Source organism: Mastomys coucha, unplaced genomic scaffold (assembly GCF_008632895.1).
Source record: "Mastomys coucha isolate ucsf_1 unplaced genomic scaffold, UCSF_Mcou_1 pScaffold21, whole genome shotgun sequence".
Classification (NCBI taxonomy): domain Eukaryota; kingdom Metazoa; phylum Chordata; class Mammalia; order Rodentia; family Muridae; genus Mastomys; species Mastomys coucha.
Window position 1 is genome coordinate 188,107,545 of NW_022196904.1, and position 15,054 is coordinate 188,122,598.

Here is a 15,054-nt window from a genome sequence, read left to right on the forward strand (position 1 = left end):
TTTACAAAGTGTGTGGTCAGTCTTGAAGCACTCGGCTCAAGCAAAGGAACGGTGGAATGTCTGTCCTCAGTTAATTTTTACATTCTTATGCCCTGTATTAAATCAATGTCATTTCACAGGTCAGTTCACAAGGTCACTGGTTTGTCCTGGTAGCAGGTGCTAAAATAACAGTAAATTCTGTCGGTATAACTAGTCGGATCACGGACTCTGTTTACTATGGACTTTTCCGGTTGGTTCTGAGCCTAAGGGCGCTTTCGTGTCTACAGTAGGTAGACCATGGCTCTGTGTCCTGGTTGGAGTCTCCTTCAGATTAAAATCAAATCGGCTTTTGAGGCAGTTTCCTTCCTTCTGAGGCAGTTCATTCTGGAACTTTGACAGCATTTTCCTTACTTGGAGATGTCTCTGGTTCATTTGGGAGTGGGGTGCGGTAGGCTGGTGATCCCCTTCTCAATTAGCTCGTGGAGTTCCCTCTCAAATGATCACTTTGGAGTTACAATAGATTGATCCTCACCAAACCGACCTTGGGGTGTTTGTGAAGCTGGGGGGGGCGGGGTTTGCAAACAGAAACCCTGAGAACAATTAATCCCTCTGGCAGAGCTCATGGCACTGGCCCCACAAAGACAACTCTGTGAGGAGATTTTCAGACTCATTTTTAGCACAGTGCTTCCATTCTGGCTGATGGAAGGGCTCAAGCTGAGGGAGTGTCTGGGAAAGCAGGTGCTTACTGCTCCCCAAATCCCGAGTGATGCTCATCAGTCCTGACAAATCGGAGCAGAGTAATCCCACCCTAGTTAGCTGATCTTCCACTGAGCCCTCGTCCACATCCTATTTCCTGGAGGTCTTTTACCCGGTTCAGTGGGACTCCATTCACCACACCTCAGCGAAGCCCTGTGGTGTATCATGTGCTCTGTGAACACTGTGTATCTGAGAGGACACTAGGTGCATGCTTATGGCTCTCCCCCTCATTGATTACTAAATAGAGATGTCACTGTCAGTCAGCGAGCACACTTGCTGTGTCTCCCAGTTCTGTTTTCAGCAGGGAGCTGGCAAGGTCATACTTCCTTCTCACCGTCCTCTGACAGAGGTAGCCTTGTTTATTCTCACCTGACCGGAACTGACTGTGTAGACCAGTCTGTCCTGAAACTCATGGAAGTCCTCCTGCCCCATCTCCATCTCTGCCCACCCTTCCCAGGGGCAGCATTTCTTTTAATTACCTCCTCACCGATGCAACTGGAACAAGGTCTTGACAGTCAATTTGACACAAAGTAGAGTTGCCTGGTAAAAGGGAGCCTCAGTGGAGGGATTGCCTCATCAGACTGGCCTGAGGGCACGGCTGTGGGCACTGTCTTTATTGATGACTGATGTGGGAGGGACAAATCCACTGTGGGCAGCACCATGCTTAGGCACATGAGCCTGGGCTGTATAGGAATTCAAGTAAAGCAAGGCAGAAGGAGCCAGCAAGTACGCACCATCCCTCCGTAGTGTCTGCTTCAAGTCTCTGTCTAGGGCTCCCACGTGTTTGAGTTCCTGCCTTGACTTCCCTCGAGGGTGTGAGGGGAACAAGCATGCCCTTTCAGTTGCTTGTGGTCAACAGGATGCAGAGCAGAGCACAGAGCATGCCCTGGAGTCCACTCTTGGAGCTGTTCCCACTTTAGTGTGCTAACTTTGGGTGTCAGCTATGACTCTCCCAAATCCCTAAAGATCCCACAGGAGTAAAGCCATGCCTTTTCTTTACCTGCCTCGTGCTGTGTAGGAGGCATGTGCTCAACAAACTTATAGAGACTGATGAGCCACAGACCTCACACTTCAGTTTGCTATGCAAGGTTTGCCCCAACAGTCAGTCCAGCTGCACACAGCGCCTGGAGACGGAGGGCCACTGGAGCTGCAGTGACACTTAATCCACACAGTGGCCTTGGGCTGTGTCTTCCTCATTCTAGAACGGCAGCTGTGTGAGTTCTTGAGGTTTTTCTGCGATGAAATTTATTTTGTAAGTTTAGATTGGCATGCGAGATGTTGATGCTACGCGTGGCCCCAGCTGGTAAGGAGGTTTACAGATAACAACGGAGCTGTTGTAGGCCAACCTCTGGGAAGAGCCACAGCTCGTGGGCCCAGCCACTCATTACAGACCTCTCCTGATGCTTGCTTCACCGGAGGCCTGCAGAGGACACTGCCTGCCTCTTGCTCTTTCTTTCATCTTCAGGAGGGTCAGTGTTTGGCAATGTGAGTGTCTCTTCCCTTCTGGTAGCCAAGGAAGTGCTGCCCCGAGTTCTGAACTGCTCTAAGCCAGTCTTTTTATTCCTCAGTTGTTGGCTTCAGGCACTAGTCGCTTCTAACAAAGAGGAGAACTGAGCACGTCCTACCCCGAAGCCATAAATTCTAGCCAAATCCTGACACACTTACCACACAAAATAAAAACAAAGTTGTCAGACAAATGCCTTTGCTTTCTTTCTTTCTTTCTTTTTTTTTTTTTTTTTTTTTGTAAGATGGGGTCTCACTGTGTAACTTGCACTGGCGGCTCTCAATGGAGAATTTCAATGTGAGAGGAAACTGCTACACAACACACAGACACAGGAATCGAACCTAGGTTCTCAGGTTTGCACAGCAACCACCTTATCCTCTAAGCCATCAATGCATCCCAAATGTGCAGTTTATTTACTGGCAAAATAACCTCTTGCCCTGGAGTTAGGTTGGTCTTGAAGATGGAGAACATCTGCAGGAGACTGGCTGGACCATCCCATCTTCCTGGTGGATACCTGCTTGGGCAGGGGATGTGGTGACCTGCACTGGGACAATCTCCCTAAATGATTGCTGGGAAACCTTTCTAATGCCAGAACCAAGGTATCAGCTCAGAGGAAGCCCAGGGGAAGGCTGGAATGTATTCATTAGCCAGCTGTTGCTGCACAGGATGGCATCTCTAAGAGAAAAGGCACGTGTGGGGAACCTGCTGCCTGGCCCTAAAACTCTGCACTCTGCCTGGATGAAGGTTTTGGTCTCCCAAAGGGACACGTTCTTGCCAAGGGTCCCATAGAACTGCAGTACGTGGTTGCATCTGCCCCTGGTTTTGCTGCCCCTGACTTCCCAGGTGAGACTGGGCCCCTACTCAACCAACTTGCTCAGGCTAGTCCTGAAGATCCAAACCGTCAATTCTGAGAGAAAGAACTCACAGGCTCCTTTGTTGGCACTGGGATACGCCTCGATGGTTTTCTCTCTCTCTCTTTCTTTCTTTGTCACTGTCCCTTTTTAAATGTTATCTCTGGGTACCACTGACCCATGCCAACCCTCAGCCACAGAGGGTCACTGTCCACTTCCTGAAAACTCTACGTGAAGCCTACAGGTTCCATTTCCATCACCTCTGCCCTGCTCCCTCACCTTCCAACCCGAGGTCGGAATTCCTCCCTGACCCAAGAGAAAGAACCAAAATAAGTCTTGGGAAACCTGGGATTTCGTTCAATTAGAGACATTTCCTCCCACTCTGGGAAATGTAGACTACGTCTCTCTGCTTCCAGAACAGAGAGTGACTCTGCTCCTTGGGGAGAGAAGGAACCTGTGCTAAGCTCTACATCAAAATGCCTCCTAATCTTGAGATGTTATCGCGGACAGTCTATATTTTCAAACTTTAGTTCAAGTTCATGCCCTTCGGTTGCCTCAAACTCAGCATTCACCTAGACTGCTGACGCAGGGGGAAACGCATGTTTGCTCTCAAAAATAAAATGGGGGGAAGGGGAAGGAAAAGGAGGTTCAAGTCTCAGTGTCTGGGTTTGTTTAAGGTTAAATGTTAAGTTCTGAAATGTTTTTGCTTTGTTTAACAAAGGCAATTTGGATTTACAATCTCTCTCTAATAAATCCGTGACTATACTACATTTCATTGGCTTCAACTTTTTATAGCTTGGTCAGGGGAACTAGCACTGGCGAGATGGCTCAGTCAGCAAGGCCAGAGTTCAATCCCCAGCACCCTTGTAGAAAGCTACATGTGGGCATCTGTGCCTGTACACACATGTGCTCATGCATACACACACACACACACACACACACACACACACACACACACACACGCGACAGTAAAAAGAAGCCAGTGGGATTATATAAGGCAGGCATTTTTGTTGAGTTGAATTAGAACTCTATATGAGTCTGTTGGCTTACCACTCCAGGTCCCGCCCAAGCTGTCAGTTTGGACTAGGCCAGAGAGAGCTTCAGAGAAAAGCTGACTAAAGAGCTGGCGTGGGTTTTTCCAAACTCTTCTGCTCCAACGTCAGTCTTGAGTTGGACATTGACCACAGAGGCTCCGTAGGTGGGATTATACCATTTAGCAGAGGATGTCACACCCCAGCTGCTCTTCTCCCACTCGGTCCCTCTTCTGTGTTTCCTCCCGGGTCCTTCCTCTCCATGTAGCACTAGCTTTTGGTAAAGAGGACAGCGTTAGAAGCCAGTTTCGCTCTGTTTCACAATCCTCCTGAAGCCTTCGTACAAATAAGTAGGCCTTCTTCAAAGGTGATGTCCTGGGAAGTGGTGGGTTTTATTTCTAATGAAGCCCTGGCTGTTCCAGATATTAGCAAACTCCTCTTTTGGAAGCACTTTGAACGTTGCGCCCAAAGCATCACAAGGCCATGGCCGCAAGGAATTGCACTAAATCTCTTCATGGTTTGTGAACGGTGGGTCAACCCCGCCTGCAAGGTTCTCTCATAACCACTTTGTTATGTGTGGAATCTTCCATGCTGTTATTGTTGGTGTTACTGTCAGTTATGAGCTGTCCTAGTCAGGGAGCATGAGCTCATATGAGCAACAATAACTAATATATGTTTTCAGAGCTAAAGTGAGTTCAGCACCACCCACTGCCACCCCACGCCCCACCCCCACGCCCCACCCCCACGCCCCCACCCCATTCCCAGTCCATCCGGAAAGCGCTCTGTCATGGAATGCTGACATTGTGCATATCTTGTAGGCAGATGCTTGACTACTCTGTTATACAGGTAGTGCATGTAATGTGTACAACGAGAAGAGGACTCCCTACCCCCGACCAAGATGTTCACTTACTGCCTTGGAAACCTGACACAGTGTCTCCCTTCCGATCCAAGGGCACGAGAGCTTACAAACTAGCCCCACGAAGGTGGTATCCCTTGAGGAAACAGAGAATGGCACAGCACTGGCCAGGATGAAAAATCCAGGGTGGCAATAGAGTGCTTGCCTAGCATGACTCAGGCTCTGAGTTCAGTACCCAGCAAAGGAAATAAAAATAAAACTTATGGCAAATAAGATGATTCAGCAGGCAAAGGTGCCAAGCCTGTGATTGAGCCTTGGAGCCCACAGGGTGGAAGGAGAGAACTCTCCAGAGCTTTCCTCTGATGGCCACCAGACAGCCCACGCCAATACCTCCCCCTCTCTCTCTCCCCCCCCTTCACTCTTTCCCAAATGAATGCACAAATGAGTGGGAAAATTTTAAATTTAAATTTGACTGCTTCTATTATGAGCACTCCCTATTGGGGATATATATCATGGAAATATTAAGAAACATGGAACTATCTATCACAGAATTTTTATAAAACTATTATACAGCATATTGGTTATGGGTAAGACACCAAAATAGGTCACATTTGGAAGAAAATTTTCTATGAAAATCAATAGATGAAGCCCACTGTGTGCACAGGCTAACATTTGATTCTCTTTGTACCCACTGTGTGCACAGGCTAACATTTGATTCTCTTTGTACCCACTGTGTGCACAGGCTAACATTTGATTCTCTTCATTCCCACTGTGTGCACAGGCTGGCATTTGATTCTCTTTGTGTCTCTCCATGGTTATCGAGGACACACAGATCCTTGGCCACTGTCCTCACTGTAATAAGCCTTCTTGTTTCTAACTTAGGAACTTCAATCATCAGACTGTGGACCTGTGGCTGACTAACTGTAGGCAAGTGGTTCTCAGGATTTTTGGTCTTCCTTGCTCTGGAGAACAAACTGCAAGAAGTGTTGTGTTGGTGCCGAGCAGGGCAGGAGGAGAGAAAGCCCTAGAGAAATTGGAATAAAGGCAAGCAGGCAAATCTTTATATAGGGTATAATGTACTGTCCTATGGTTGCTAAGACAACTATCCAAATTGGACTCTTTATATGGGGTATAATGTACTGTCCTATGGTTGCTAAGACAACCATCCAAATTGGACTGATCAAAATGATCAGATTGACCATCTGACAGTTCTGGAAGCCAGAAATCTAAAATCAAGGTGTTAGCTGAGGCGCGAGGTCTGAGGAAACTCTGGGAGAGTCTGCTCCCAACTTCTTACTCCAGATGCTGTCAGCATGCCTGGACTTGTGCTGCGTCACTCTGACCTCTGCTTCCTCTGTAGCTCTCACAAGAATGCTTGCCATTAGATTTAGGGTCCAGGATTCACCCACATTATCCAGATGACCTCATTCTAAGATACTTTATCTTAATTTTATGGGCATAATCCTTTTTCCAAATAAGGTAGCATTCGTAGACCTAGGGATTAGAAACAGTGTATCTTTTGATACACCATTTAGTCCAGGACAATGCCCTTCATTTGTATAATTTGAATAGTCAAAAAAAATCCTAAACCATTATGCTAATCGAAATGGTCCTGGCTTAAGTAGATTCTCTATTTCCTGATAGATATCAGGACAACTCTTCAGTTTTTATGGAGTTTTGGTTTTGTTATTGCTTTTTGCAGGGGAGGTAAACTCCCGCTTCTTCATTCTAGGCTTCAAAAAAAATCCTACAGATAGTATCTCAAGGCAAATGGACCCAATGGAAAGCAACAGACACAAAGAGACGACAGTATGGGAGAATGGCTGTGTCTGCACAGTGGGGACACAGGGCTGTCACATGAAGCTGTGTCTGCACAGTGGGGACACAGGAATGTCACATGAAGCTGTGTCTGCACAGTGGGGACACAGGGCTGTCACATGAAGCTGTGTCTGCACAGTGGGGACACAGGGCTGTCGTGTGAATCAGTGTCACATGAAGCTCTGTTTGCACATTGGGGATACAGGGCTGTCACGTGAAGCTGTGTCTACACAGTGAGGACACAGGGCTGTCATGTGAAACTGTGTCTGAACAGTGGGGACACAGGGCTGTCACATGAAGCTGTGTCTACACAGTGGGGACACAGGGCTGTCACATGAAACTAGGATAAGAACCAAAATAAATCCCCTACTGAAGATTCCAATATTTCAATTACACCCCAGAGTTCTCAGGAGGAGATAGATGCTGTGAATTTCCTGCGAATTTTATGCAAAAATTTTATATGTGAGTTTGTACACTTCTCTTAAGAGAATTTCTGATCTCATTAGAGTTTTAAGACCAACATCTAATCCCAAATGAGCTTTAAAATTATTCCAGGCCTAGCACTAGTAAGATGTCTCAAAGATTAAGCTATTTATTGCCAAGCCTTAAGGCCTGGGTTCAATCCCCAGGAACCACATGATGGAAGGAATTGACTCCCAAAAGTTGTCCTCTGACCTCCAAATGCACACTGTGGTACCCCAAACAACAAACAAACAAACAAATAAATAAATTCTAGGCCTAACTAGTACCAAGTAACAAACTACATGGATTGTGGCCAGTGAAAAATATTGTTGGACTATTATATTAAAATCATGGAAATCAATATGGCATGAAAATCAAAATTATGAGGCTAGGACAGAGCTCTATTGCATGCTTGCTCAGTATGCACAGGACCTGGGATTCAATATCGACAATGTAATATATATATACATATATATACTTTTAGTATGACTACTCCTTATTGGGAGTGAGTTTCTCAGTGTTGTGGCAATATTAAGAAATCTACTATCAAACTATTATAGAGAGTGTTGGCTATGGGCAAAACGCAACAATAGTCCTCGTTCTGTGTGAAAACGGTCTGTGTGAAAGTCAGTAGATGAAGCCTCCTCTTCCTTCCTGTAAAAGCTAAACTATTGCAGCTCCCACCTTTGTGTCCTGACTGTTCTCTCACCAGTCTTTCATGTTGTTTATTTCCCCCTGGCAAGCCTTCCCCAGGACTCTCCAGTCCTCCCCAGGCTTCCTCAGCCCTCACCAGCCCTCCCCATCCCTTCCAACCCTCCCAGCCCTCCCCCGGCCTCCCCAACCCTCCTCAGGCCTCCTCAGCCCTCCCCAGGCCCCCCCAGCCCCCTCCAGCCCTCCTTAGCCCTCGCCAGCCCTCGCCACACCTCACCAGGCTTGCCTTTATCATTTTATCTTATGTCCTCTTCAAGTCAGGCTCAAACATGCTTGTCATGAAATTTTCCCTAGATTCTAGAGCCTCTCCCCTGTCCTTCCTCCTCCCCCTCCCCCCTCCCCGTGACTTCAGAGTTATGTTCATTCTTTGACAAATATTTTGTCTCAATGACTCCCTTTTAGGATTTGTTTTCATTCCTAACTCCCTTGGTTACAGGAGAAGGTCCACTTGAACTAGCTTAAGCAAAGAAAGGAAGAGAGGGAAGGAGGGAGGGATGGGGAGTGGGAGTTGAGAGAGCCTTTGAAGTGATGTGAGGCAGTGAGGAGGAAGAGGTGTCTGGCTGGCTTTTTCCGTAGCTTCCCACCCCACCTCTGATTCACACCTGTTGCCTTCTTGGAGGGCAGACATGAGTGCTGATGGTGTCTGCCTCACACCCAGCAGCTCCAAGATCACACTGGAAGTTGATGGCTCTCCGATTCATCGTTAAAAAGCTCAAGGAAGAACTGACCCATAGATTTTGTCATGCACTCAGCCTTGGACCAGTCACTGCAGCTAGGGGAGTGAGGCTCAGCAGTTAGCCATCGCTGGGTCCCAGGAGTGCTTCTATAGCCAGGAATAATATCTCTTCTGAGAGGAAGAGTTGGTCCTTGGGCAACTCACAGCACCAGATCCTATATTGATTAATGCTGATCTGCATGTAGCTGTATCTCTCTCAAGGCAGTGAATTCTTTTTAAAGACTGCACCTTACTTCACAACTGCCTCCTTCCAGCTGAGATGACCTCTGCCCTCCACTTCAACTGATGACCAAAATGGGCACCAGGCTCAAAGAGTTATCAAACTTCTGTTTGAATTATAATCTACAAATAGGTACAAATAGGCAAGACTAACTTATTCGTGTTCCCTCCTCTTCTTCCTCCTCCTCTCTTCTTCCTTCTCCTCATATGATGGATATGGAATTGTCAGGACAATGATGGTCAGGCTCATGGCAAGCAGACTCAGGGACAGAGGACCCAGAGAAGCAAGTGAGGGTAAGTCTGATAAGAGCAGGCTTGAGTTTACAGACGTTTACACTTGTTAGAACTTAAGGTGAGGGTCCAGGAAACCCGGGTTTAAAATGAAAGGAGCGTTTCCTTTGCATGAGGGTGGGGGCACAGCTGTGGATGAGAGGACCATTTCTCTTGTAGCATAACTGGAGTATGCGACCACATGGATGCATTTGTAGTAAGCGCTGTGCAAAGAGGAAATGTGTTAGTAGCATGCCTATCCTGAATCCAGAATCAACTCCCATCTCTGCTCTCTAAGCCCATCGACCCCTATTCTTGAATCTCCATGAAGATGATATTGAATGTCTCCATTCACACAATCAAGAGTCAAACCCAAACACTTCCCCTTCTGTCCCTCCCCTTAGCCGTTACTGTGATCCTGAATTCTTGTGGAAGATTTGAAGCAGAGTGAATTGAATATGGCCAGAAGGCTTTTGGGTCATTCCATCACCCGTGGAATCTCGGGATCGGTACTTCACTAACATGGAAAGGACTTCTAACAACATCTCAAAGCACCAACTTCAGTCTTGGTAAAGATGTGAACTCTGGATCCCTCTCTATCCCAAGATCACTTAACTGATGATGATTTTGTGGTCCTCAATCTTCCTAGAGGATGAATTAGCTGGACCAGGGTTTCTGTTGGTTGTATCCCAGCATGAACTAGAACCACAGAGGGATTACAAAGTAGGAGATGCTCCAGCAACAACAGACTGGAAGAGGGGCATCTGTGAGAGGGGAGGCCAGAAGGGCTGCACAGGCTCCTCCAATGCTTCCTGCAGTAGAAGTTGCTGTGGATCTGTTACTTCCACACTCTTCTGAAAACAGCATTGTTTATTCTTTGAGGGGTCACCATTTCCTAGTTAAGAGGCAATCAGTTCACGCCCTCTTTGGTTTCTGCCCCTCTGTATGAAAAGGTAAGGATCTATTGGTGACAGTGGGACTGCAGCCAAAGATACAGCTTAAGTTCTGCTTGCAGCAGCCTGAGGGACCTTTTCCAGAGACCTCTATGCTCAGTGAAGATGACATATCTGACTTCCCCTTGGAAGTGAATTTCAGCGTACATTGGTGTGGAGTGCAGCTGGGGTTCCATTAAGAAGAGACGTTAGCAGAAACTTAAGCATGAAATTAAGAGAAAGGTTGGGGCTGGCAAAGGGTAAGATGTATCCAATTGTGGGTGTGGCCTTCTCAAAGGAGATTTGGCAACTCTCAAATTGAAACTCAAAGAGTTGTTTTTTTTGGTTTTTGTTGTTGTTGTTGTTTTCAAGACAGAGTTTCTCTGTGTAGCCCTGACTGTCCTGGAACTCACTCTGTAGACCAGGCTGGCCTCGAACTCAGAAATCCTCCTGCCCCTGCCTCCCAAGTGCTAGGATTAAAGGCATGCGCCACCATGCCCGGCTCAAAGAGTTGCTAAAGAGACCTGGGATGCGTCTTTGTGACCCCAGATCTGAGCAGGCAGAGGTAGGAAGAGCTCAGGTATCGAGAGTTCCAGGCTGCTTAGAGTTACATAGTGAGACCCTGTCTGTAAAGCAAATGAAAAACAAACGAAGAGCCTGTCTCAGTAAATGAGATTATAGTGTGAGGTGGTTCACAGGCTCCTGGGATAGGATGATAGTGTGAGGTGGTTCACAGGCTCCTGGGATAGGATGATAGTGTGAGGTGGTTCACAGGCTCCTGGGATGGATAGGATGATAGTGTGAGGTGGTTCACAGGCTCCTGGGGTAGGATGATAGTGTGAGGTGGTTCACAGGCTCCTGGGATAGGATTAAAATCTAATAACATGAGACCATGGGTCAAGGGGTTGAGATACGTCCCTACTGTGTATGGGGTTTCTTTTGTTTACCACTGGGAAGGGAGAGGCCAGGGTTGGCTTGTTCTGATCAGACTTGACCTCTTTCTGTGTGGAAACAATGCTGTGTCAGCAACCCTCACACCCATGCTAATTGTGCTACAATTCCCAAGACTCACAGGTGTTGGAGACTTTGGCCAGCCATGTGTGAAGGCCCCTTGCCCTCCTTGCGGCTCTTTAAACTCTCCCTTCCTCTCCAGCCTCTGGGTCTTGTCCCTCCTTGGCTTCAGGACTCAGTGGCCCACCCGGGAAAGCCTGTGAGCTCTGCAATTGGACTGTTCTGTCAGGACTGATAGGAGATTGACTTCCTTCTGAGAAGGTGAGTGAGACTCTGAGGCCTAGGTGTGTCTGTGGGGATTGTGTAGGCTGTATGTTGACATAAGAGATTAAGTTGCCCTGGGACATTCTATTTTAGAGCTATTTTGGAAGAACAAACCAAATTAAACCAAACCAAACCAAACCAAACAACCCCTAATAATAGTAATTATAATTCCTTTCCCTCGCTAAGTTATATCTCTGTATAACAGCAACAGGCAAACAAGAGATTCGCCTTTGTGAGAAGGGACATGAGCCACCCAGGCAGGCACACTACAGGTCAGGTCTTAGGGCATTTCCCTGTTTGCTGCTTGTATTGCTCTCAAAAGCACTTACATTTTTCTTTGCTTATGTCACAGCTTCTTTATCAGTAGTTTCCTTTAAAAAAAAAAAAAGGTATTAAATTCTTGCTATCTCCTTTTAGAGAGATTAGGAAACTTCAAAAGCTCCGTTATAGTGTGGAACAGCAAGCAAGCTTCTGCCCTTGCCAGTAGGATGCACAACCTGGCGCTGGGCTCATGGACGGATGAGAAGGGTGAGGCCTGGAGGAAGTCATGCAAATATGACGGCTTGCAAAATCTCCTAGTGACCCATGCAGAGTGAAAAGTCCCTCCTTTATCCTCAGTGCATGAAAGAACCCGATCCTGGGCTGGGGAGTGTGGCCAGCAAGGCCGCCTAGGACCAGCAGAGGTTCCTTTCTGTGAGAATGATTGGCCTGCCAGAGGAAATGCTTGTCTAGCCTCCTGGGTAACACACAGCCTGAGTCCCATCCCTGCTGCTGGCCTAAACTGGAAATCCAAGGGGAAACCTTTTCCAAGTCTATCAGCCAGGACACAGGGTGTACAGCAACATCCCAATACTTGGATAACAGCCTAGATCAGCCATTGTGATGTAAAACCAGCCTGGGCAGGGCAGAGAGCACATTACTGGGCCATCGGGCACTTCTGCTCTAGGCTTAGAGCAGATAATAACTGGTATAGCATTTGCCGTGGATCAGTAGCAAGGACCCCGTTCTCTCCCACCCTTGCCCCACCCTGTCGGCCATTTTTAGTCTCTCTCATGCACTGGATTCATTCATTACCCTATTTCTTCCCAGGGGATGGTCAGGAGAGCTATCAGCTACCGGGGCAGGAAGTGCCCAAAGAATTCAGGTCCTCACATTTGCCAATGCTCCATCTAACCTAGATGGAGTTCAGTAAAGGGATTTGACTCTTCTGCCAAGCTTGCCTCTCAAAAATCACCCTTCGGCCTCATAACACAGAATAAGGCCACTGTCTGAATGTCCCCCTGAGGCCTTCCATTCAAGCCCAGAATTTCTGACATTCTGAATCATACCTTCCCCAAAGAAGGCTTCATTTCTCCCTTCATGCCTGTGGAGAACATGGGGCTTGCCAATCGTCAATTGTTCTGACCCAGCAGGACCAGCCAGAGCCAAGGTAACTATTCTGTAGGACTCTCATCAATTACTTTTTCTTTTCTAGGCTGGACACTCCTTGTGGAGCAAGGCTGGAGGCTGAATCATGCTCACTGAATACTGTGGCAGGGAAAACTGTAGAGCGCTAAATAAAAACAGAAATATATTCTCTCACTACCAACAACTTAAACCGTGAGCGGCAGCATTTGAATGCCTGGTACTTCCTGTCAGCTTGGGATGAGCTTTCTGGGACACAAAGACATACAGAGTTCCATTGTCCTGAGTTTCTCTGGCTTGAGGGAAAGGAAAGGGAATAGGCCATTGGGTGCACCACACTATGGGACAAACAGAACTGAAACACTTACCATCAAGGCCAGGGTCATACTAACTCCTTTTCATATAGTCGAGAAGCATGACTTCAAAATAAGAAATGAGGATGGACCTGTATCAGTGGACCTAAGGTTCCTTCACAGCTCAAAGGAATACAATGTTGCCCACTTAACTGTCCAACACTCAAGAAAAACATCTATCTCCTAAGACGTTAACTTGGGGCTGCAAATTTGGGGAAGTATAGAAAGGAAACACATGGCTTACTGGTTGTACTAGGATGATGGATAAGTCTTAGTTTGGGTTTTACCCCTGTGAACAGACACTATGACCAAGGCAACTCTTATAAAGACAACATTTAATTGGGGCTGACTTACAGATTCAGAGGTTGGGTCCATTATCATCAAGGTGTGAACAAGACAGCATCCATCAGTCATGGTGCTGGAGGAGCTGAGAGTTCTACATCTTCATCTGGAGGCTGCTAGGAAAATACTGGCTTCCAGGCAGCTAGGACGATGGTCTCAAAGCCTACACCCACAGTGATACACTTACTCCAACAAGTCCACACCTCCTAAATGTAAGCAAACCATCGCCATGGGCCATCTGTGTTGTTCTTGGTTTTCACTATTGACCCCAACTCCCTTTATACCTGAGATGGCTTATGTGGGTGGTCACCATGGCAGGATTCAGAATCACCTGGGAACAAGCCCTGGGCAGGTCTGAGAGGGAGTTTCTAGATTAGTTTGATTGAATTGGGAAGAGCCAGAAACTGTGGGCAGCACCATCCCTTAGGCTGGGGTCCTGAGCTGAGGACCAGCATTCACCTCTCTGCTTCCTGCTGGCAGATGAAATGTGACCAGCTGCCTCAGGTTCTGTCAACAAGACTTCCTTTCAACCTAAGCCAAAATAAACTTTTCCTTCTCTGAGCTGCTTTTGCCAGATATTGTATTACAACTCTATAATAATTTTAGTTTTTAGTAAAAAGTTCCTCCATTTTTTTAAAAAAAAGTATATCTCTCTCTCTCACACACACACACACACACACTAAGAGAGAGAGAGAGAGAGAGAGAGAGAGAGAGAGAGAGAGAGAGAGAGAGAGAGAGAGCTCTGTGAAGCTTAACACCCCCACTGAAGCAGAAGCCAGTGACCACAGCACTGCTGTCACCACCTGTGTGGTGTGTTCTGGTCTGCTGACATATTTTAGAGGTGAGCTCCCATGTATTTCCCCCTCTTCCTAGAGTATGGGCTCTGGCAGTGTTCAAATCCAGTTTTATTCATCTCTGTGTTCTCAGCACCTAGCTGTGGTTGTTTTGAGACAGCCCAGTTCATCATGTGACTGAGGCTGGTTTGGAACTCATAATCTGCCTACTTCAACCTCTGCCATGCTGAGATTACAGGTTTGTGACACAGAAAAAAAGATTGGTGCACATTCCTGATCTAATGGAAGGAGGAGATCAAGTCAAGGAATTAAGGTGAGATCACTTTCCCCTGTCCTCTCAGTTCAATGTAATCTAGGCTGGAGAGATGGCTTTATAGGTGAGGTAGTTATACAAACATAAAAGACCAGAGTTCAGGTCCCCAGGACCTACAAAAGAGCCCTGTGGGCATGATAGCCAGGATGTAATCTTGGGATGTGGGGGGATGTGGCAGGGGATCCCTGGAAAAACAAGCCAAAACATGGAGCTCCAGGCTGAGTGAGACACCTACCTGGTGGGGAGTCTCTGAGTGAGACATTCAACATCAACCTCAGGCTTCCAAATGCAAACATGCATGTACAGCACACAATACATATCATATACACATGTATACACACATACATACACACTCACACACAGCATGCACACATAGACACACACACATGCAAACACATTCTCACACACATACTTACATACACACACACACACATTCATACTCACATAC

General features: G+C 46.9%; 1 long non-coding RNA gene across 1 annotated transcript; it reads left to right on the top strand.

The window, feature by feature from the left end:
- Positions 1-11,208: 11,208 nt before the first annotated feature.
- LOC116101495 lies at positions 11,209-12,984 on the top strand. Its single transcript, XR_004122856.1, has 2 exons — positions 11,209-11,397; positions 12,875-12,984. It is a non-coding gene; the product is annotated as an uncharacterized LOC116101495 (long non-coding RNA).
- Positions 12,985-15,054: the final 2,070 nt, after the last annotated feature.